This window comes from Thunnus albacares, chromosome 5 (genome assembly GCF_914725855.1).
Source record: "Thunnus albacares chromosome 5, fThuAlb1.1, whole genome shotgun sequence".
Taxonomy (NCBI): Eukaryota; Metazoa; Chordata; class Actinopteri; order Scombriformes; family Scombridae; genus Thunnus; species Thunnus albacares.
In genome coordinates, this window is record NC_058110.1 from 9,238,282 (window position 1) to 9,263,723 (window position 25,442).

The window sequence follows — 25,442 nt, forward strand, 5'->3', positions numbered from 1 at the left end:
GAACGCGCCAAGCAAACAAGGAATATGTGCGTGCGTATGTGCTCGTGCTGTCAGTACACAGCATCAACTTAGAGAGTAATTGACCCGTGCTGTGGCAGCTACAGCTGCCGCGGCTCTGCGCCCACTTTGAGGGCTGTTGGGCAGCCAGCTGGTGTGACGTCCTTGCCTCAGCACTGGGGAGTGTTAAAAGAGATGGCAAGCTCTCACAGGTAGCCAACCTGATTGGAAATCAATGGACAAAAGCACATAAAAATCCAAGTCCTTTATAAAAAAAAAAAAGTCCTGTTGGTTGGTGAGGTGAACAACCAGTATCACAGTGAGGGATATACATGTCACACACTCATACACACGTGCACATACACACACACACATATTTCTTATCACTGGCTCCCAGGCCAGGAATAAACGCAAGACAGCATGTCCACTTGGACTGGCTGGCAGGTGGCTTTCGCGCTTCTGGTTAGACAGACAAACAGTCTGATAGACACATACGTATGCACACACACATATACACACAGCATAGCACGTAGCATAGACAACTGGTCCAGCATCTGCCCAAGGCATCTCATTCTGTCTCTCCCCTCTCACACTCACGCTCCTCACGCACAATGTGTGTGTGTGTGTGTGTGTGTGAGGAGTGACAGGCGAGGAGGCTGTTTTTGACTTGCCCACTGTTCCCTGTGGGAGAGCGGCTGACAGCTACCTGAGCTCACTCTCTTTTGTACCAAGGGAAAAAGAAGTCAGTGTGTGTGTGTGTGTATGTGCGAAGCTATCCAAGAATGCATCTGTATTCCTGACGGTGTGTGTGTGTGTGTGTCTAAGAGGTGTAGGCATTAGGTGTCTCACACACACGCACGCACACGCGACCAGGTGCTAGCATGAAGGCCTTGTCATGACTGGCCCACTGCTCAGCCATCACTTCACACCATGTGCTGTGCATGTGTGTGTGTGTGTGTGTGTGTGAGTGTCAGCGTGTGGCTCACAGGCGAAGCGAAGCCATGCGAGCAGAGTGACAAGAGGTGAAATTCAATCGAACTGTGTCAGATGTGTACAAGAGAGAGGAAGGGTGTCTGATAGTATGACAGTAAAAACAAGAGACTGAGGTTGAGGGTGACCAAACAATGATCTCAGTATGGTTTGAATAGAACAAACGAATAATATTGGTGATACTGGTAAGGTAACAAATGTAAAATTGTACTGCAACAACAGTAAAAGCAAATAATGCTCATATTGGTATTAGATTTTACAATAAAAAAAAGACATATTGCCAATACTGACAGTGAACAAACCACCCGGAGAGAAAAAAAAAATCAAGAATACCAACGGTGGTTTGTAACCAGATCTCTTCGCCGATGTTTTCCTATAAGAAAATCTCACTCTAGCCTCGAGCTTAGCTGACTGACAAAAGACTGACACTAGAGCCGATGGTTCTGTCAAAGTGAAGGTATCGAGTGCAGGCGCTGGACTGAGTGTGCAAACTGCATACTTATGTAGTGGGAGTTCTTTCCTGAGAAAAAATCCCCCGAGCACCTGAGAAGACATACATAGAAAAGAACCAAAAGACACACTAGATGGTTAATATGAACGGCATTATCTAGCACGGCGGACAACAAAAGTACACCACTGACAAAAACATTGTCAAAAATAAATTTGAACAGTGCTGGCTCCAATTTGATTGACAGGTGATTTCAGGGAGTGTAGAAACAATAATAAAAACAGCAAGAATCCTGTGGACATGTCCCAGAGACAGGTTTAGTCTTGTCTTACATGGACAACAAATGGGATAAAATGTAATCTCCAGGAAGCAAGTGTAAGGCACAAACAACTGCGGTGCTTTAGCCACTAGAATGAACAAGACAAGTTCATTTTAGACATTTTAGCTCATATATCACTTCTATAAGTTCAACAAAAGCACCTAGAAAAGCTAAAGCAGGACATTCTGTCTTTCAGCCTTTGATACACAAACAGATAATATCACCCTTGTTGAACAAAGTGGCGTAACTGAGTAAAGTTGGTGTTTCTTGGCAGTTTAGCGACAGTCGATGGAACGAGCTAGCAAACAGCTAGCTTAAATGCTACGAACTTTACCTCAGGACTTTCCTGTTTGCGACATTTGTTTTCCCAGGACGGCGAAGTCATGACCCGCCCTACTCTGCCTCTGATTGGCTTACCCTGATATTCTTACCCTAAACCTAACCAATCTCACTCCTCACGCCTAAACCTAAGCAACCCAATCAACGAAGGCAACAAGTACTAGCCAATCAGAGGCAGAGTAGGGTGTTTCATGACTTCAGCATCCTGAGAAAAAAAAAATTGTATTCCTATTCTTTACTTTGCCCCCATGGATGTATTAAACAGTTAACTGAATGAAGGTGTCTTATCCTGTGCAGACACTAAAAGAGTTTCTCCAAAAAGTTTCTCTTCCAGGTGCCCGTATCACATTACTGTGTCTCTCGGGTTGCGGCCTGGCCAACTGCTCACACATATTTGACACAAAACTTGTGGTGGCATTTGAATATACATTACGGTATACCCTACAGGAATCCTAGGGTTGAGAAATGGAGCGGACAAAATATTAGAAACACCTTTCACTATAACACAGCCTCCAAAATGACTATAAAGTTGAATCAACACCTCCCTAAAACATTAAAGCCTTCACAAAGTTGAGATTCATTGCTAGACTACAGTAGCTTTAGGTAGATGTACCTCCAAAACTGGCAACTAAATGTATGTTAAGACCTAATAATTTGAGTGTGAATGTATGTCATTCTCATTAAAAGTTCTACTTAGTATTTTATTTCTTTTGTAATAAATGTACATCGTCACAAACATCAATGGTTTCCTGTAACTGTGGCCACAAAAACCAGCACTGCTCCTCAGGGCTTGCTTTGCTCCCAGTGGTTGATGGCTGGCATCCAAGAGTCTTATAAGTCTTAGAGCCTCGTACATTTTTAACAGTTCCAATGAACCAATAAAGATCAGGGATTTTATACAGGGATTAGCAGTTATTGGACATTATTGAGTCCCTAACTGCCAATTGTCTCTTCCATGATTACGCTCTAAAGAATAGCTCCAGCATTGAGAAATGAGTTTTCTTAGTTACATCTGCTATGTTTCATTTTTATTTTATTGTTATTTTGACAGCTTTCTAAATGTTAAAAAGCTAGTCTGAGATACTACTTTTACACACTTAAATTAAGATTTCAAGCACTGTACACTAAGGTTGGTACATTACCACTAAATAACATTCTCTTACCATAGTCTTAAAAACAAACAAACAAACAAAAAAAAATTTTCACCTTGGCTGTACATAACATCAGAATAAAATCTTTACTCTCATCACAACTCCAGACAACAGATGTGCTTATAATGAGAACAACACTGCTGTTCCACTGGGTCTAATCTGCATGACCTTTGGAGAGTTTTTGTAACTCACACTTGAGCAGTGAAAGTGCTTGAGCGTGGATTTTAAATGTACAATATATGTGTGTGTGTGTAGGCAACAGAGTCTCCTCTGCTGGCATATCCAAGTGAGAATGTAGCTTCCAGCTGAGCTGAGCTGATGACAGAGGACGTTATAAAAAATAAATGTCTTTCTTAATATCGAGTGGTTACCTGCACTGCACCGCTGTTATACTGCGCTCACTATTGATAGCTGATGAGAGTTAATAATATATGTAGTTTTACTGTTTGATTTTCTTGATGTTGTAAAACCGCAGAAATATCAGCAAGTCTCACACCAGGTTCAATCCCTCAGACTGGATTTTCGATACGGTTCTCAAGTGCCTGCACAGATATGCGCATTTGTAAACAAAACTGTGCACATTTCAGCTTGTACATTTTCCACTGTGGATGTAAGCTTTTCAGTTCTTTGTCCAAATGTGATACTGAGTGAAATGAGTGTGTGTGTGTGTGTGTGTATGCATGTTTGCCGGTCCATGTCAGTGTGTAAGGTAATCTCCCTCCAGCCCTGCAGCGTAAAAAAAAAAACCTCACATCCATACTGGGTTTTTTTTTTTTCACTATCGGAGGCTGAGGAAGAAAATCCCATTGCGGAGAAAAGACAGCATGTCCAGTTTGTGCTTGTCAAGGCAAACGTCTTGTCCAGGTAACACTTCATCCCATATTTGGACGGCTCATCCATTAAATATGACACGGTGTCGGAGCCTTAAGGAAGCTCTCAATGCATCGGCGGGTTATGAAAGGAAAGGGATAGCGCTGTGGTGATTAAAGCCACAGCAAAAAAAAAAAAAAAAAAAAAAAAAAAAAAAAAATTGTCATGGCTTTACGAGTTGAAAGAAACTCTGGCGTAGTTCTCTGGTGGCAATTTTCCACCGATTCTATTGCCAGTTGGGTCTAAGATGACTCACATTTCCATGGTGGATCAAAGGTGCAAGAGAAAACATTATTTTTGTCCCATACACAACAATACAGACCATGTAGACTCAACATAGTAGTTATGACGACGGAGCCCTACGCTTTTAAGTTCCATCCCGGTTTTAAAATAGTAGTTGATTGATTCCTTGCGCTGCGGATGAAAGATACATATTTCATCATAATATATTATCTGTGCGACAATTTGCGCCAGTTGCTTGCTTTTCGACACAGATTCAGGCAGACAATTCAATAAATATGCCCCCGAAGCAGTAGTTCCTATTACTTTGAAATAGTTTCTACTACGTGAAGAAAATGTCCCCACAGCCCGTGTTTGTGGTGAAACGCTCTATCAGTTTCATTGTTTTGCTGCCTTGTTGCATTTACCCCAAACAAAGTAAAAAGGGGGAGAAATGGACTGTCGTGGCAAGCATGAACGCATTCAGACTCAATAAGGCTTGACAGAATCGCCTTGACAAACTCAAAATGGCTACTTTGGCAAGGAGCACTATTCTCTGCAGGGGTGATACCTGGCAGGTTTTTGAATTATTTCACAGCAGTCCGATGTGCTTCAGCTGGAGAGGAAAGGAGATGAGAAGGAAGGAAGGGAAGGGAAGGTGGACATGAATAATTAACAACCCTGAACTTTACATGGGCGACAAGAATAGCGGCTGAATTACCGGGACAGGCCGGGGCAGTGACGCATAAATGGCAAATATGTTGAATAAGCCATTCAGGTGAAGCCAATTGTGCAGCGATCAGATTAGATCTGCGAACGGTGGCTCCAACATTGACTAATGACCTACTGACTGTCAGGAAATCAGGAAACGGAAGTTGATGGCGGGAGATACAGCTCGGTGGCATTGAAGCGACATCGCATCAATGTTGAATGAGTCTAAATTCATTACGCTCTAGCACTCCTGGGGGACATCTTCCACTTACTTCCTAATAAAGGGAGCCTTTCTTTTCAGCTGACGCTAAGTAATACAGATGTGTTTCTCGGCCGGCAGGCTTTTAACAGTTCTCTCCTCTCTCTGCCTCTCTCTTTCCTTCTCTCTATAAGAGGGCTTTAGCCTCTCTATCAGTGTAGCTGTGCCAGAGGACCTTCGCAGTGAGGGGACAGGTTGCTATGGCAACAGCCGTTGATGCAATCGGCACAGAACAGCCTACCTCATCTGGTTGGTGGTGGAAACTTTCCGTCATGCACACAGGTGGTTTATATATGTACGGACAAACGCACACACAAACAGAAATATGTACAGCTCCACTGACTCCATATCAAACTCCTCCAAGTGCTTTTAAAAATGATTGTTTAGTTTTCATTTGCGGTGGCTGCGCAGTTTCCCCTCCATCACTTTTCCTCCGCTCAATGCTTTGGGGTGAAAATCTAATTTTGAAAATGTAATTTTCAGCGCCGAGGCTATAGGTGCGCTGCGTAGGTGGGGAGAACGGCGATAGATCGGAGCAGCATTGATTAACATTTGCAGAGAAGTTGCCTTCTTCGTCTGTCAATATCATTATTTACAGCGAAGAGTTCAGAAGTCCAGAAGTAATGTACCGTCATCGCAAAAAAATAGAGAGAAATGGAGAAAGAACACACAACGATGGGCGGCAGTTATACCTGGCGAAATATCTGAGGGGAAAAAGCAACCCTACAAGGCTTCTATTGATCTCTCAACACATCCTTATAATTAAACAACCACATAGGTCGATGTACCTGCACTCTAGGACGACCCATAGGAGCATTTTCTAATATGTCGCCTCTACTGGTGCTTTCCAAAACCTTTACAAATCACTGGTGAAAAAGGATGACGTTTTATGATGTGATAATGCTGTGGCTTGGTTAGGATTAGGGAAAGATCATGGTTTGGCTTAATCATTTGAAATGTGACTACTCCCTTAAAGTTAGGAAGTTAGTTCGTCGTCATAGCAACAGTAAACACCACCGCAATCGTAGTTACGGTTCTTAAAAAACTCAGCGAACAGCCGTCTCCTGCAGCAAAGACAGACTAAATCCACTTTTTGCGTGTTAGGATCTAACCAGCCACCTCCCAAAATGTAAATTTGTCACCTTACATTGACGTCATCTGAACTGCATCACTTCTACAACAGCTAGATGGCGTCTGTCACTCAAACGTAACAATAGGTTGTTTCTTTGTTGCCGGCTGAATTACCAAACCTACCAAACCTCGCTTTTCTTTAGAGGACGAGCTGTGATCTCCGGTTAATGGCCCTCAGGGGACCAATGCAGTCAATTATTGATCTCGCTGCAAATCATACAACACCCAGCATGAAATAAAGAAAACATCTGCTCACAATGGAACACCCACCTCACCGGCTCAATATGAGAAAATCGCTTCTTTAAACCAGTTAAATGAAAAGAAAGAGGGTGAAAAGGGGGGGGGGGGGGAAGAACAGAGTGGAGTCTTTCAAATGATTTTCAGAAGAAAACAACTTTCTCTTGTCTTACATTTTCAACCGTGCTGTTCTTACCAGGGTAACAGCAGAATGAATAAACTGACAAAAACAAACAGTAAGAGCTATCTGTTTATTTTCCCTGCGCCTTTAGTTCTCTGCTTGAAGATGGAGGGTTTTGAGTGTGTGTTTGGAGTATGTCTCTGTATGTGTGTGTGTGTGTGTGTGTGTGTGTGCAGGCTGGTACTGTATTTTCTCATTCCCTCACATAAAGGGGGCAATCAATTTCCCTCCCGCTCCTGTTTCCTGAATGCAACACACACGTTCCTACAGCTGAGCGCCTAGGCCCTGACCTGGCTAACGCGCAGGATGAACTTATTTACCAAACGACAGCCTCTATTGGACATGCACAGTCCAGACACGCAAGAGTCTATGCCTTTCCAGAGAATGAGAGATAAAGTTGGATACAGAGAGAGTCAAGATGTCGTGAGGGAAGAGAGAGGGAAAAAGCAGGAAGAGCCTTTTTATCAGGAGAAATACTGTATACTGTAAGAGAAAGAAACAGAGGTGAGGGAAGGTTAAATCGAAATATGAGAGGCAGGAGGAAAATACCTACAATTCAAATCGCTCCCAGTGTCTACGCACGTGTCTTTGTGCAATCCGGTAAGTCAAAGAAACCTGCACCAGCTGCAAATACTCTGAAGGCTGTGGCATAATTGATGCAGAAACAATTTTCTCTAGGTTCATCTGAACAAAAGGACAAAAGAGAGCTCAAAATGTGCACCCGGCGCGTGAACAGCGATGACAGCAGAGGCGTTGGTGTTCAATGCCCTTATTTACATCTCTGTATCAAAATCAATGCGTCATCACTTCCATGCAGTATACGGGGCGGTTCAGCTTGTTAGAGGATATCTGTATGTAAAACTAATCAAACAACATTTAGATTGGATTGTTATGTTTTTCATGCTGACTTTGTGGCTCAGTCACTTCGGCGTCTACTGCTGCTACAGCTCTGAGGTTTTGTCATTGCTATTTCCAGTCTCCCTTGGCGTATGGTAAGTTTTTAAATTTTAATGAAGTCCCACAGGTATGAAGTGTAAATAAACACACCACAGCTACAATGAGCACACACACACAAATATGTATTCTACAGGTTCATATTTTCTTAAGTGTTGCAATAATTAAAGCTGTTACAATGTGGTTTAAACTGACCGTAGATCAATTTTGCCTTTTTTACAGGTAAATGTTGTGGAAACAATGCCGAATATTCTGTAATTGTTGAATATTAGTTCTTCACCACGCCATCCAAATATCTTTTTTTGTATTTTATTTTCTGTGTGCGTGTCAGAGGTTTCTGGTCAGAATGAGATTTTTTTTGACTCACAATTTTCTCCCATTATTCTCAACCTTTTTTTTATGAGAAAGTTTATTGCAATCCATTTTGTTTTCATGCAGGCAGTACAACAGACAGCTCATATGCAACTGTATGAAATGCTCGATTTAATAATAATCAACCGAGTCTGTTGTCTACTCTTTAGAACACTTGGAGAGTGTGTGTGTTTAAAAAATAATCTAAACTGTAGCTAATACGCGGCTAACCTGTAGCTAGATTTAACCTGTACCCCAAAAAGCTGAGATTTTATCCAGTTAGGAGACATCTTTTTGTTACATTTTTCCACCTACAAACCTCAAGCAGTTATTAGGAGGCTGCTTCAGTCCTGTGGGATCCTCAAGAAAAACACAGTGTGTAGACTCTGACTGTTCATGATGAAGTTACAGATAAAAACAGACTGTCAGTCTCATGCATGATTCATAGTCGATATGCCGAAGCCTCAAAATTATGCATTTTTTTTTGTATTTCTGCCTCGACTGCTGCAGCAGAACAGGTAACATTAGCACAACATGAAGAATAGCTGCAGGAATGCATTGATTGGAGTCTAGAAAAGCATACTAATCAGTGTTGACCAGAGCCATATCTTGGCTCACTCCTCGCCTCCGTAGTCTTTTTAAGGCTCCAGCTGCAGAGACTCGCCAAGGAAGACAGTGACATTTAAGGTGGGTGTACTAATTCACTGCTTTTGCTTGCAAAGTAGCATAAGTGCTTCTGACTGTTATCATCATCTTTGAAACAGTTCTACACAGCAGACTCTTTTTATGGTAAAGACACTGCGTTTTAGTCAGAAATCAGGGTAGATATATGTATTTGTTCTTCCTCCTCATTGCCGGCTTTCCATGACTAAGACACATTTTTGTTGTTCTCAAGTGTCCTTTTCTTTCAGCGCATTTTACTTAACTGTCTCTAACATTTTATTTATAAAGAGTATGTGGAGTAATGCACGTCGGTGTGATAATGCAGCTTATAGAGAAACCATTTGTTTTAATGCAATGGATCTCTCCCCTAATGCTAATGAGATAACATAAGATCACAAAGAATCAAGATCAGGATGCTATTTCAATTAATCATGCAGCTCTAGCCAGTGGTCACAAAGAACAAGGCTATTTGAAGCTGATTGACTTTTAGTTTAATTAATCAGGTTCTATTTTTTTTCTTACCTAACAAAATGTCTTCTCATTAGCTAGCTTTCCTTAGAGCAAAGCTATATCCATCTCTCTCCCATTTGTCTCCTTCCATCGACTTTGCACGCACTGGCACCACATCTACTTTTTATTTGGCATTCAAACCACAGAGCAAATGCATTTTCCACACCTACTTGGGTGTGAGAAGTGATTTCAAACCCTGGAGCAGTTTTCCTTTTTGTTCATTTTGTTTGGCCATATGAGAACACAGCGATTGCCAAAGCAATTAGAATGAGATCTTGTTGAGAGAGGTTTCAAAATACGCTTCAAAACCAAACCCAGCGCTGTGTATGGGGTGGGAGCGTGATCAGCCTGCAATTTCAACCCTAATACAGACAGTGTTCATTACGGCTTATGCACACTGTGATTTATTGGTAATCTGTTGACCCCTGTTAATTTAAAATGGGAGACCGTGTTCTCCCACACCAAGTAAGGGATCAATAAGAGCCTCAATAAGGGTTATGATTAGTTACACTTCACTTTAAATTCTGCAGTGCAATAAAATAAAACCTTCCTACTTATCTCCTCATGGATACTGCAGCAAATACAACATGGGTATTGAAATATCTTGACATTCATCACCATCTGCAGTACATATCCAAATGACCAGCAGCTACATTTTTCAAAATGATTAGTCTCTTCTACACTTTTCTTTTCTATTTACACTATCTTTTAGGTCTCGGAATATAGCAGGTGCTGCGTCTCCATAAATCAGCCCTGAAGTATGACAGCTCTTGACAGCTTAGAACATCTGCCTAATCACGCTTGTTATGGGAGAAAAATACAGGAAGGGTATATGAGGAAAAACACTTGGTTATTTGTCTTTATCAGGCAGGGACAAGAGCTGAGAAAGAAAACAGGGAGGAAAGTAGAGAGGAGGACATTGTGAGAATGGAAAAATAAAAGAAATTGACACAGGAACTGAACTCCTTGGCAGAGTTAGAGCTATACTTGCTGAGAAGAGCTAAATAAATCCCAAAGCATACTGTATTTGCCATCTGCTAATTACATACAAGATTTCTCACACATGTATCAAGAGGGTGATGCCAGAGAAGTGTCCAAAATTAAAAGGGTTTCATCCTCTTGGGAGCATGAATGTGCTTGCTAAAATTTATAACAATGTGCACATAAGATATGTCTTGATATGTGTTGCATACGAGTGGAAATTATGGCCTGATGGTTGTGAAAGAGTGAAGGTCAGTGGTGCAAGAAGATAAGTTGGTGGGGGGGGGGGGGTCACCACAAACATTATTCAATGGGAACTGTGAATACCAGCAGCACCAAATTCCATGTTCTACCAATATATCATGGAACATGTGGCCAATAGTTGTCAAGATATCTATCTGTGGACCCGTTGGATGGATGGACAGAAAAATTTACATTGACATTCTTGGGTACCACTGGGTAGAGCAAGAAAGTGCAATTTTTATCAAAATGATATAAACCTTAGAAGTGCTCACAGGGAACTGTTCCTCATCCTGGGATATTCATGCTTTCCCCAGTGAGCTGAGATACAGAGGGAATAGAACCCATAACCCAGGCTAAGACGCTTTCATTGATGTGCCACATAAGTAACAGCAACCCAACCCTTACTAGCATTAATAGTTAATTGCTCAACCCAAGTCCTTTTCAGCAAATGTAATCCAGAACCCCATCGTTTGTTATGCCTTCCTCTACTTAATGAGTCACATGGGGAATGAAACCATTATGCATGTTGCCATGAACAAACTTTTTAGCTTCACAGAGTTCCCCTTCTTCAAGTTCTCTCTCCAAGCTTCCCTCCGCCCAGTCTTATCAATAATGGAAGCATTGGTGACAAAGCCTTATTCTGTCACCTCACATCTCCTCCATAAACTCAGCAGCAGGCAGCCAGAGATGCTCCTTGAGAACAGATTACTGCTGGTCTGCAATATACATGAAGAAAACCAGCATGGCTGCCTGTGCGCTCCTGAATTCAATTATTCAGCTAAGCCAGTATTATATGGAGAGGAAGTGCTCTTTTGTTCACGTTTCTGAGCTCGCCGTCTGAGCACACCCGTCACCTCCCGGAGACCTGTGATGGACTCTTTATACAAAGATTTGGCTTTCATATCACATGCACAATCACACACGGTGGTATTTTCAGAGAACGGCTGCAAAGACATACTGACGCATATATCCGTGCACGCAAATACATGCAGACATCACACCAAAGTGCCGAAAGCGAACGTCATTTCATCTTCTCCACGCCTGACTTCTACTCTGTTGTTCACACACACCCCACTCTCTTACACTCCATCTCTCATCAGCGTCATCAAATGTTTCATCAGCGTTGCATTTCCTCTCACTTCATACATTAAAAGAGAGTGTTGGTCTGTCTGAGGAGGAGGAAGGAGGAGTAAGCAGAGAGTAAAACTTGTCTCTCTCTCTGTCACTGTTACCGCAGCATGGGGTTTCAGACACATTCTCTCTGCTTCATTTCCACTACACAGCACTCCACTTTCCTAAAGAAAACAGAGAAAAACACCACACAGAGAAAACTCTCGCACAGAGCCAGTCGGTGTCACGTCACAGCCAAAGCCACATATCCTATTAGGACGAAGATAGCGGCTTCTCCCATAGGTTAGGGTTAGCAAGCTTTTAATCATTTAGCAGATCTGATTGCCTTCTACAAGAGGTAAAATCCAGATCTTGGGTTTTGCATACAACCAAATGCGAAAACCGCATAGATGAGTGCTGTGTCTGGCTTCATGCTGTATAATTATGTGAGGCTGCCTCAGACAAACTGTGGGACCTACCTCCTCACAGCAAACACTTCATAACAGGTCTGCCTGAGATGAGATTTTCCTTAGTTTTCTTCATTAATAAAAAGCAGAAATCGAGCTTTTTCATCAGTCTGTCAGCTCTATCTGGACAGTAACTGCCTCCATAGCTTGTGACTCCAAATGATCCCGAGCTGTAAAGACAGCCGATGAAGTAAAACTGTTCTAAGTACACTGGTTAAGTTAGCTCTCCATTTTTTAATTGATAAGTCTGTATTTTAGCCTAAAATGAGAAAATTACACTAGCATACACTTGAACTGCAAATCAATACTGGACTTTAAAGTTCAGCCCAGTATCCCAAGGTATCAAGTTCATATTAGATGATTCTGCAGAGTATGATTTACACTCAGTGTTAAGATTCAACGCCAATGCAGTAAGTAGTGTTTCTTTTAGGGGTTGGACTTTTGACCTTCATGCTAGAGGCAAAAGTTGACTTCCTGTCAAAGACTTTCTATGATGTTGACTTTTTTAAAACCATAAACATTGAATGTAATCCAAGTTTTTGCCGAATCGTCCAGTTTCAACATTCCATCCTGGTAGAAGATGTCTACTGCATTTGATGTATCACGCCTTATGTTCACCGTGTAGATATTTTTTCTGTTTAGCTACAATGCCATATTGTGTTGCTGGCTGTTAATGATATGACTGAGAAATAACCTTAATATTTAATGACGTTGTATTATGTTTATCCAACATGCATCTCTCTGGCAGGGTGAAGGCAGTAAAGACTGATTGTGTCGGAGGCATCTGTTTTACTGCCACCCAAAGGCTAGCTGAACATATTTCAAGCAAACATTATGGGTTAAAACATGAGCTATGTGCTAAAAAATGCTTCATTGATCTTTTTTCAATAACAAGCTATGGATGACTACAGTTAATGTCCCTCAAACAGTGGGCAAGGCAAAAAAAAAAAAGCCAGAGGAACAACAGTGACAGTCTTTTTCTGCATTGATGTGTTATGGGGCAGAATAGTATTTGAAGATGATATTCATGTCAGCTTTCAGATGGTAAATACTATTTGCAGGCCTGATGACCTTGTACCACTGAATTTCCTCAACACCAGCGCTGGTAATAAAGTCGAGAGTTATGTTCCTCATATTAAATAAACCAAAATGAACCATGAGTTATTTTGTGTTCACAGTTAATAAAATGCAGCAAATACAAAAAACAAAACTGCAGGATTTTTCCCTCATACTAAACAATGCAATGTTCTCATTGTTGCAAAATATGTCTCTAATTATTCGCTATACGGTAGTTGAAGGATTTGGTGTTTGATTATTTTAACATATGACCATTTCAATTAATGTCTTTGAACCGTGAAATCATTCCATCAGTTATTATGAACAGAATTCATTACTGGTCGCTGTGGCTGGAGGAGGCTAAAGCTTTTCTTGACTTACCTTCATTTTTTAAGGTAATCTTACTGTTTTGCTTTCTGTTGGTATATTGCCTTCTGACTGAGTATCCTGCTCTTGCTTTTTCTGTCAAAGCACTTGGTAAACTCTGTTTTTAAAAGATGCTGTATAAATAAAGTTATTATTGTTATTATCATTATTAAAGCCACAAGCAGTCTCCTTTAAAGTAAAGAGCTGGACAGGAATCTGGGCTTCCATGCTGGCTCCCACTATGGGGAGGAGAGGGTGCTCCGGTTTTTTTTTTTCCTAGATTTCTGGAGGAAGCCCAAGTCAGTGGCAGATGGCAGCAGGATGAGTCTCAGAGACAACCTGGGGAGAGCTTGGAAGGCAAGCCAGGAAGCAGCAGCTCTCAAGTGCTGAGCTGGTCTGCACTGGATAAAAGGGAGGCGGCCTCCTCCATATGCTCATCGTCGCTATGCCTAATCACAACGAGTTGCCCATCGACTCACTGCCATTGTCACTGGAGGGAATTGAGGATAGTTGGAGAAGAAATTACCAATTTTGCAGGCAAAAACGTGCTGAATTGTGTTTAAAATAGGAAATGGAGCCAACTAGCCTTTTGTCAGTCAGTATTAGTGCCACCATATGGGGAAAGCGAAATTAGGACAAGGGATCCTTCTTGATGTCTCCATTTAGAAGTGATTTCGAGATCTAGGAGGTAAAGGGCATTATCTTCCCCTGAAGCCTATAGATTAATATTGATGTGCCCGGCTGAAAAGCTCCTGCAGGAAATATCGAACGCAGAGCTTCTCCCCATCATGAGGAGTTGATGAAAGCAGCTCCTCGAGGGAGACGCCTGGGCCGGCTGAGCCATGGGTGCCCTAGTTTTGGACCCATCCATAATGAACCCCATGGGCCTCCTGCCGTTCATGGGGGTACCCCCCTCTACTTGCTCTCCTGCCCATACAAAGTACTCCATCATTCACCTCCCCTCCTCCCTTTTCATCACCTCCTCCTCCCATCTCTCTCCACTCTCTGATCAATAAGCCTGACCCGTCGATCAATATGGCCACAAATCACTTCATTTTCTTTTTCTCCTCCCTCGCTCTTTCGCTGGCTTCCCTCCCGGCCAACCAGAGGGAAAATATAAAAGGGGGAACAGGGCGATGTCATTGTAAAAAGTGACCTCCTCCTCTCTCCCTCCTCCTCGGTTTACTTGTTACTGTGAAGTCCAAAGAGAGAGTGAAGAGGCGAAAGGAGCCTATTAGAAAGCCGTCTGTATTTCAGAACATCAAACCAGCTCATTTTAAACCCTGTCACCATCGGTGTCCCACAAGTGCACACCTTTACACACACTTCTACACACTTTTACCCACAGCCTCTCTCTCTCTCTCTCTCTCTCTCTCTCTCTCTCTCTCTCTCTCTCTCTCTCTCTCTCTGTTAATAGCCCTGAAAGGTGAATGTAGCATATGATTGTGTTATTTTCAGAAAATCAAAGTACGGTGCCGGCTGCCTATCCATCAACCTGAACTTTTTCTCTGAGGTGCCTCGGAGGCCGTAAGCTCACATAATGTACACACACACACACACACACACACACACGCATACAATAGGAGTGAATGGGTAAATGTAAGGGATAGAGAGGGAAAAAGTGGCTGACATAGATTTAAATTTATAGGCGGCGTCCATGCACTGCTGGCTTTAGCGTTAGTATTATAGCACCACAGGCCCCCAGCAGCAGCCGCTGTGGAATTAATTGCCGGTGACGCGAAAGTAGCACAAAAAGTGCCATGCTTTTGCGCTTTTCATTACCAAGCCAGGAGTCTTTGTGTGTGGCTTTGTAATATTTTCTCAGGGAGAGGGAGGGAAGAGGAAAAAGGAGGAGGAGGAGGAGGAGGAGGAGGGACGGGAGGCACGGAGGATAAGTAATATGGAGCTGACTGGAAGAGTGTTTAGCTCCTCTCTGTTCATTTGTCTTCATTTCCTCTCTTTGGAACGCTTAGCTCATCCTGACCCACACCGCTGTGACTCCACTATACGACAGCTGTGTGCACGAACACACAAGCGGCTGCACCTACATGCGAGAACACACCAACGCTTGCAGGCACTTATAGTATGCAGATTCACATATACAATCTGTGTTAACGCTCAGAGCCAGGCGTTATCATCATACTATGCAAACCATCAGAGACGCACCAGCGAGAAGTTTGAAAATCGGTTGGCAGGCTGGCAACCAGGCTTCTGACAGAATGGTCGCCATATTTTATTTGTTTATAAAGGAATGATAATGGTTCTGTGTAATTATGCCGCATATTTCAGTGATAAGAAAGTGATATCAAGAATGGTTAACGACATCCTCTCACTCTCTGTCTGTCACGTAGCTGCATATGAACTGTATTTCACTAAGTTGGCTCAGTTTTATAACAGAATGAATAGTGATGAAATAATAGTAGCTTACTTTATTCTGATTACACATTTGAATCATTATTTGTGTCAGATAAGAGCCTTTCTCTAATCTGGAAAGGCAGCAGTTAAATAGTTCTTAGTAATTCAGAATTCCATAATAAAGGTTTTGCCAGTAGCCTGATACCCAGCAGAGCCAGAGTGAGATTGCAACTTCTTGGTTATGTTGCAAAAGTGGAAAAAAAAAAAAAAAAAGTTTCTAGTCGACCCCAGAAACCCAATTCACTTTTTTCAGAAAGTCAAAAGGGAGAATAAGAGACTGTATTGAGCTACAGAAGCCAAACAGTCTCTCATTCTCCCAGTCTGATCTCGATTCTAACGCTCAGCTGTTGGTTTTCACACCCTTTTTTTGTTTTAATGTTCCTTCTGCTGTTTATGAACCCTACTTGTCATTCACTGAGGAAACACCAAAAAGTCAAAGGATACATTTTTGGGTGCCAACCAGACCAGACAAGATGGTTGACAGTAGTGCAATTTGGTTGCCCAGGGCAACTGTGCAACTGTCGAGCTTTGCACACATTCATATCATTCCCTCCATGCGCTCCCCTCTGTCTTTGAATGTGGCATGGCATGTCTGGGGATGTGCTTATCGAATTACACCACATTACACTCCCGATATGCTGCATATTTCCTCCATAATAAGACATGTGTTAAAGCACTCTGGTCTACCTGAACACATATAATATATGCATTCACTAACTGGAGACAACTGGGGGGTGGAGGGGTTGGACAGAACATGAAGACTGATTCAAGAGGATGTCTTTGGTTCTCTAGAGATGGAGAGGTGTTTAGGGCATTTTTGGCATATATGATCATTTCAAATGAGCTTTTACTATTAAAGTGGGGGTGGAGATATGTGTGTGTGTGTGTGTGTGTGTGGGAGACAGAGAGCAGAAAAGAAGGAAAACGACAAGGAAGGATATAAGGGGACGAAAAAAGACGAAGACGATTTTTTTCAATCAGCGCACAGCAATCGGCCTCCATGACACCAATCTCTTGTCTGTCTGCACGGTCAAATCCAGGCTTCTGTTACAAACATCTAAACATGCACACTCAAACATACACATACCAGAAAAGAAGCAAAGAGCATTACCAAAAGCTTTATATGTAAATTCACCTTTCCGTGCATACTCGGCAGATAAAGAGAGCACAGAATGTCCAATGCTCTTTAATGAGGTTCTCTCCGAGGTGTCGTAACGCCGGGGAGTGGAGGAGACTTTGCCTAATGGTGTCATTAAAGACATTGTGGCGCTGGACATGCATGTGTGTGTGTGGAGAGAATGTGCTGGCTGTCTGGTGCATATAGTAGTAATGTAATAAGATGCATTGTCTGGTCTTAAACAGACAGTTAGATCTGTGATGCCTTTTGTTTTAGTTCCTTCCTCCTCTGAGGCCAGGCTGAGTGACTAGATAGCAGCCCTGCAGCTGGTTTGGGACTCAGTATTTTGGTTCAAGGACATTGCAGCAGGGTAGATGCTTTAGTAGATGCTTGGACTGCTGGTGGTGGTGGTAGCATAAGAAAGCCTCCAGTAAGCCTCGTAAAGCATCGGTACATGTATTAGTACAAACACATTCATTTAATATAAGTGGCTCTAATATAATCTGGGAGATAAATCTAAAAGGTCTGAGCACTGACATGTGCAGTCGTGCTGTTAAATTCGCACTGTACAAGGTTAACTCTGAATCACAGCCTCAGTAATGTGATAACTATGTGATAGTTTACTGCTCCCTGTTGGAATAATCTCCCTGCACAAGCCGCCAGCCCAGAGTTCATCGGGGTTCAACAGTTTTGCTGGAAGACACTTCAGCAGGACAGATTCTAAAAGGGTCAGAACTGTGAATGTGTCAGTATATGAAACACTACAGGACACATGAAAGCCACATGACATTTGCTGCACCGCAATTAGGCTTGTTGCGGTTGGCGGTATCATCAGCGGTATATATGCTGCATGAGCTACCGCTGACGGGCACAGCGACTTCTGCAAAGCCTCACCAAAAACACGCAACACCAGTCACGATTAATGAATAATATGAGAAGTGTTAAATAGAGTGAAAACTCAATACATATACTCAGAGGGATTTAATTTAATATCTTGTGGAGTGGGGAATATTGTAATTTCAGTTAGTGAAACAATTATTTGATTAGTCATTCGGCGGAACGTTATCTGACAACAATTCTGATAGTTAAGCAATTAATCAAGCAAAAATGCCAAACATTCAGTCGTTCCATCATCAACATTTTCTGCTTTTCTCACTTTTAAATCACTGTATACTGAATATTTTAAATGTTTTGGACTTTTGGTCAGACAAACCTTGGGTTCTGTAAACATATGATAGGAATTTTTTACTATTTTTTGACATTCTATAGGTTTACTAATGAACTGATTAATCACTAGATTAATTCAAGCCCTAATATAAACTATAACAGAGAAAAAGAAATGCCACTGCAGTATATTTAGTGCAGCATTACACCTGCTTACCTGTACTGCAAATGTCATTTTTTTTTGTACAGCCTGTATTCTATATCTACTAAAATGTCAGAGTCTAGACTCTGAGATTCAAACACATTGTAAGATCCGCAGAGTTTATTTCAACTCAATTTTCTGCCCTTAAAATGTGTGTTTCTGCATAAAATATATTTAAAAAAAAAAAAAAAAAACATTGTAAAGCCAAGCTTCTCAGTTTCATAGCTTTTGTTCAGTGTAGCCTGAGGGGAGCCTTACAAATCACTAACACCAATAATAACACCCGTGTGAAAATGTGCCTATTGTTGAAAGATTAACTGCTACCAGCATTGACGCCAAGTTTTGGGTCTAGTTGGAAATCATCGAGTTACAAGAGTGGGAAGTGAGCAAATATACTGTATATACAAGCATCTATGCTTCTGTATGACTATGTGTTAATGCATAGTTCTAATAATATTACAGGTGTGAAGGTATGATTCTCCTTTTCTATCACATGTACACACACATATATATATACATCCATCTTTCTCTCCAACACACACTCTGTTGTTTTGTTCTCTCCCTCCAAACCTTTTTCCTCATTCTCCCTCTTTCTCTGGCGCACTATTGTCTAGTTTGAGTGTGTTTGTTCGGTGTGTGTGTATATGTGTGTGTGTGTGTGTGTGAAGCTTCCTCTGCATGAAACAAACAGATGGCGATTGGCTCTCTGACTGACCAATAGTTGGCTGATTTGGATGTTTGTGTGTTTGAGCGTGCTTGAGCATGTGAGATACCTTTACAAAAGCTCACAACAGGTAAACACCCGTGCGCACAAGCTCGCACGCGCACACACACACACACACACACACACACACACAATCTGACTTGGCAGTTAGCAGCCGATATAATTAATAGCTGCCACAGTGTTCCCCTTTCCAAGCCAATAGTTTCCTGTGACAGCGAGAGAGAGAGAGAGAGAGAGATGGCTGATGTGTGTTAAAGCATGGTGGTGTTGTGTTAATGGTGTGCACCCTGGAAATTAACCCTGACACAGGGCAAGTTGGTGTGTGTGTGTGTGTGTGTGTTCATTTGAATGACTTTGTGTTCTTGGTGCTGTTCAAATACTTTGTATGGACACTGACGTACATGACCTCATTCACATGTCCACATATTCTTAGAACTGTTTTACAGTCACCTGTGGTGCTGACAGAGATATTGGACTATGGCTGGGTGATCTGTATGATAACTGAAAATAACAAACTGAAACTCTTAATTTGTGACATTCACTATTTTCAGCTTTTCATTTGTGAGGATTCGGTGTTTTTCTCTGTCTAATATTATTGGATACTTTTGCATTTTGGACTATATTGCTCAGACAAAACAAGCAATCTGAGGATGTCACGTTAGGCTCTGGAAAGTTATGATGGCCATTTCCCCTATTTTCTGATATTTCAAAGAGAAACAATCATTTTTTAAATTGAAAAAAAGCTGTCAAAAGCTTAATAAATGCAGAACATAATCATTAGTTGCCAGCCACTTTGTCCTTGACAACGCTGTAACCTCCTACTTTCCCCTAGATTGTTGTGCTTTGGACCCGACCATCAGCGAAATGTCTAAAAATGAGAAGATAAGATGAATCGCAAATGATCTCAATGTGGAATCGTTCTAGCAGGAAAGACTAATAGGGCGCAGGATATGAATATGTGCAGTATGACCTTAGAGCAGAGAAGGTGGGATAACAAGAAGAAGAAAACCTCCACGAAGTTCGTATTGAATAAAAAAACAGGACCATATGAGGGGAGAAAACACACTGAAATCACTGGATGTTTAACAGTCGACCAACAGAGCGTCTTCCATTCAAATCAATGACAATCTGTCCATTCATCTGTTGTTGAAGAAAGGTCGTTCTTTTCCTCAGCTTCCACTGTTTTTTCCAGCTATCTGGAAACACACAATGGTCTGGTTCACAAATACCGCAGACTGCTTTAAATTCACCGTAAAAAAAATAGGGAGTGATTTAAGAGCGCAAACCAAACTTTCGGAGAGCCAACTTTACTGCCTTTGCTGTAAAGTGTAAATTAGACCAAAAACAGAGCTGGACGAAATGAAGTCAGCCGCCGCGGGTGACTTTTATGGCCGTTGTATTCATCCGACACAATGTACAATCCAGCGAACTGCCCGGACAGAACAGAAAAGCGGCCGAGTGGATCCAGATTGTGAACTGAACAGGAGGAGCGAAGTCTAAAAAAAAAAAAAAGAGCTGGATTGAGTTTGCAGTGGAGCTCAGATGTCAGGTAAGCTGAGGTCTCTCCAACTGGCGAGCTCACACTGTGTTGGGGAAAAAGCGTGTAAGTCATTCAGGAACACTTACCCTCCGAAATTAGCTGTCAGCACCACCTATCCGCTTCGAGCATTTGCGGTTGTAAGGAGGTAAATTTACTTGAATGAAATGGTGAGCACAGATGGAAATCATATTACCTGCGTCGACTTTTTCTCTCTTGATTTATGCGGTACGGCTATTCATTTCCCGCTGGGGTTTTAAAATAAGAGCATAATCAGGGATGGTGGTTCACCCTTAACTTCTATATAACCGCTGGAATTCATGTTTTGCAATGAGAGATTCTGGTATCACACACATACATACACATTTATTGAATTGCCAAGTTGTGTAAGCCTCCGCTGCTATGCCCTGTGGCGAGATGGAAAGCAGGAAGCCGATGTTTGCTTCCGTGTCCAGCGGAGCCTTGACTGCTGTGTGTGTGTTTTTCTGTGTGAGTGAATATGCGTCTGTGTGTGTCTGTGTGTGTGTGAGAGTGTGAGAGATCTCATATTCTGCTCTGAGACAATGCATTCCAAGGCCGGTTTGTGTGTGTGTGTATGTGTGTGAGTGTGTGTGTTAATGGTCTGTGCAGCCAACGGAACAAAGTGAAAAGCTTCTGCTGATCCATCTTCTGTAGGATACACAAACATGTGTGTGCAACAAGAGTGCGCCTGCAGGTGTTTGCTACTTGTTTTTGGGGGCAAGTTCAGTGGTGTGTACAGTTCATCTGAGACCACTGCGCATGTGTGTGAGGTCTCACCTAGACTGACAGGTGTAAAGGAAGAGATCAGGTCGGCTCTGGAGGAGCGAGACCGCCAAAATAAGGCTCTTTTGGAAACAAAAAAAAAAAAAAACAGCTTTTAATTTACTCTATTACCATGCAACGCCTCTCCCACTTTGTCAACAAGTGCGTCTGAATAAAAATGGAAACATGTGGACACAAACGCAACAGTATGACAACAAAACATGGCTCATTCACAGACACCGCTTCCTCTTCCCTCCCCGTTCTGTCCCTTTTCGCTCCGGAGCTTATCTATCACGCCGTACGCCAACCAATTTATATGGAAAACACTTTTAATGTGCGGCGACAAACACATCGCCTGCAAACGAGACGGTCGTTTAAAACATATGGCACGCCTGTTTCATCTATTAAAGGCTTTTTGGCTGAGCGATTCAGCATGTCCCAGTGTTAAACACATATGTGAGCGCAGATAAATGCTCCTCTTTGTCTCAGCAGTCTCGCGCTCGCTCTCCATGTTAGTTCTGCAACCGTCTTCCCTTTCTACCTTTGGGAACAGAGTGGGAAGAGAGAACCCGGGGAAGGTATTCATTTCTGAATCATCATCGACTCAACTGCATATGTTTCCCCCCCCCCCGGAGGGTACGCTAATGATCCTTAGCCCGAATGACATATGTCTGAGGCCGATTAGGACGCCGGATCCTGACAACGTATCAACTGGGATCATGTCAGGAGGAATTAGTTCAGCTCCAGTTAGGTGGACTGGAGACAAGTTTTGCAAAGTGAGACAGGTGGAATTACATAGCAGGCACGACTTCATGAGCGATCACATGCAAAAATGAAGCCTTGTTTCATTTTCAGAGCTGCAGAAGAAGAATTGCAGTCAGGTCTTTTGCACTGCAGGTGACCCTCGCTAAGCAATATCCTGTCCCGAAACCTTCATTTTGGTTTCAGTAGGAGCCATCCTTGGCGCAGGAAAACACGCATGAACAGCATGTGTTCCTCCTTGCCAGCCTTTTGTTTTCTTTTCATATGGAGTGCTTCTCTGAAATAATTTGGCTGCTACTGTCTCACGCTGCCTTCAAGCTCTTCTCATAAGCTCCTTCTTCCAAGTTCACAAACTGTAAATATGACTTGTCATCCGTTCAAGTTCTTTTGAATATAGCAGAAAAATGGACGCTGCAACAAAAGCATTCTGGAGAGCGAGCAGGACAAAGCTACTTAGAGCTGCAGCGACAGAAAAAGAGGACAGTGTGTATGGTGCTACAGTTGTGTACATGTTCAAGGAGACTCGTAAGTATGCGCACAAATAACAGCGGAATCATTCAACTGCACTGTTTATCTACATTAAAATCAGCTACCAGCAAATTAATAAAAACATCACATTTCTTATTTCTTTTTTTTAAAAGCTCTTGACCTCCAAGATCATATCTCAGCAGCCTGGGACTCATGGGAAATATCAACTTTATGAGTCATATTTAACCACTTTGTCAGCTTGTTCGTTTGTACTCAACTGGTAATTATGATATCTCTGAAAGAAGGCTGGATAAGGTGACAGCAGTACGTGGGTTTTGCTGCTGCTAAACTAAGCAAATGTGTGGAGAGTTTGTCACCGGAGAGGAAGCCAGAACATTTGTGGCGAGCAGCCTTGAAATTTAGATTGCATCAGATTCTCTTTCCATTTAATGGATTGCCAGACTGCATCAACATAAATCACTTATGCTAAATGTAGGGCTATTCATATGGTAAGTGGTGCTAGGTATGTATTTTTCCAGTGCAAATTTATGGATATCTGTGTAGTAAAGATATGAAAAGTAATAATTCGTTAGGGAAAAAATAATGCAGACGCAGAGAGACCCAAGGGCCTTGTCGCCCATTAAGCATGCAGTGTTTTCATTCTCATACACAACAGCAGGAGATACAACAAAGTCAGCTGGAGCGCGAACGTGCGTCCGTCTGTGTGTGTGTGTGTTTCACCTCTGGATGGAGAATCCAATACTGTGCAGGATACAATAGATACTCACTTTTACAGAACAATTAACACAGAAAATGATGAAATTGTTAAGTGCATTACAGCAAGACCAAATTGAGAGCGTTTCATTCTATTCACCTTCCACTGACGATTTCTATTGTAATAAAATCCCTGTCATTCCATAAAAGAATTTCCCCACAGAACAGCGCTTAAGCTGCGACACATAAATCGTCGTTTCTAACAGCCACCACCAAAACAGATGCATGTTAATGCTTCTAATTCTTAAATCTCTCAGGGGTTTAAATCAGTTAATACACAAGGTAAAGCTCTGATAAAAAGAGCAATAAAACAAAATACAGTTTACCAGCATGGTTTATAATAATTAATCCAGGATTTGATGGAGAGTGATTTAATTTGTTTTTAAAGCTGCATGAAGTCATTTTTTTACTTCTACAGGGCAGAAAACTAACAGACAGAATCAGACCTCATAAACCTTTAGTTTATCAGTATTAAAGCTACAGCTGTGTGGTAGCAAACAGCTACCTACTGTATATACACATCTAAAAGACATTATCATCCCATCATAATGGTGTAAATGGTCACCTGACAAATGCAGTGCTTGGGCAGTGGGGGTGGGGTTGATGAGAACAAAGAGACTTAATCATATGGTCCATGTGCAGTGAGGGAAACAAAATAAAAAGATGGTAAAATGGCTAAAAGTTGCATAGAGTTGCAGTGTCGGGTGTAATAGTAACCCTTTCACATTACACTTCATTTTCACGTCAACATGTAAAATATCATGCATGCTCTACTAATAAAGCCTAAAGAATTGTTCTCAAAAGCTTTTAAATTACACATACATATATTATTTATACCTGCGACATAAAGGACTAGATCTACTAGCATAGCATCGGTTTAAATTTCATTTTGTGTTCATCAATGGGCTACTTTGTAAAAAAAAGCATAGTTTTTTAACCTTCACTTATCCTTTGCTTTCTCTTTAGTTGACTGACCTCCAGGTTCTCATTCAGCTCACACAATCGTTTACAATCGTACAATTCAACCGATTCCACACACGCTGCTGAGCTGCATCACAGCTCCGCGGCAGCAGCTGCCTAAACAGTACCTTCTTCAAGGGCACCTCAACACAAGTCACTGAAGGAAGGTTAAGTGCTCATTAACTTTGTCCTCCTACACTTCCCCCATCATGTCTGGAGGAGTCAAACCAGAGACTTTACACAACCAAGTCAGGTCAGTTTTTATTTGTATATCCCAATATTACAAATCACAAATTTGCCTCAGGGGGCTTTGCTTGTTTCACCATCCATTCATCCGTCCCCTTTCTCTTTCCCATCAAGCTTTTACTGAATGCAAGCAGGAGTTTTTTTTGTCACTGTCTGGCTAGTTTGTTTTATTATGCATTATGCTTCACGGTGCGCACACACTCACTGATGCCTGGATAAAACACTAAATGCACTGGCAGTAAATGCACCTGCCTGAGCTATCCGGGGGCCACAGGTTGGACCGTCCATGGTGGTTGATGTGTGTGTGTGTGTGTGTGTGTGTGTGTGTGTTGGGGATGGAGAAAGAGGCGGTAGAAAGGTCACCATGAATAGTACATGAGGATGGGTGGGGTCAGGTTGTTCAATGTCCATCACCTCCCTGCAGATGATCTCCAGCTGGTTTGGGTGGGGGTTTGTGACTGGCCAGACATCAGTGTGTGTGTGTGTGTGTGTGTGTGTGTGTGTGTGTGTGTGTGTGTATCTGGTAGCCGGGACTCTTACATATTCATGCTTCAACCTTACCCATATGTATTCAGCTCCACGTGAGACCATTTACATCCTGGAAATTGGGATGGAAATAATAGGAGGTGACATGGGGGTGGGAGTCTGACCTTTGACCTACACTTTGTGTGTGTGTGTGTGTGCGTGTGCATGGAAGGGGTGTTCAAATAAAGAGCCTTGATTGGTGCAGATAGCGT

The 25,442-nt window shown here is 42.1% G+C and overlaps 1 protein-coding gene across 4 annotated transcripts in view; it reads right to left on the minus strand.

Annotated features, from left to right (window-relative positions):
* Positions 1–25,442, minus strand: part of agrn (agrin) — a 256,145-nt gene that overhangs the window by 106,243 nt on the left and 124,460 nt on the right. The window lies entirely within an intron of this gene.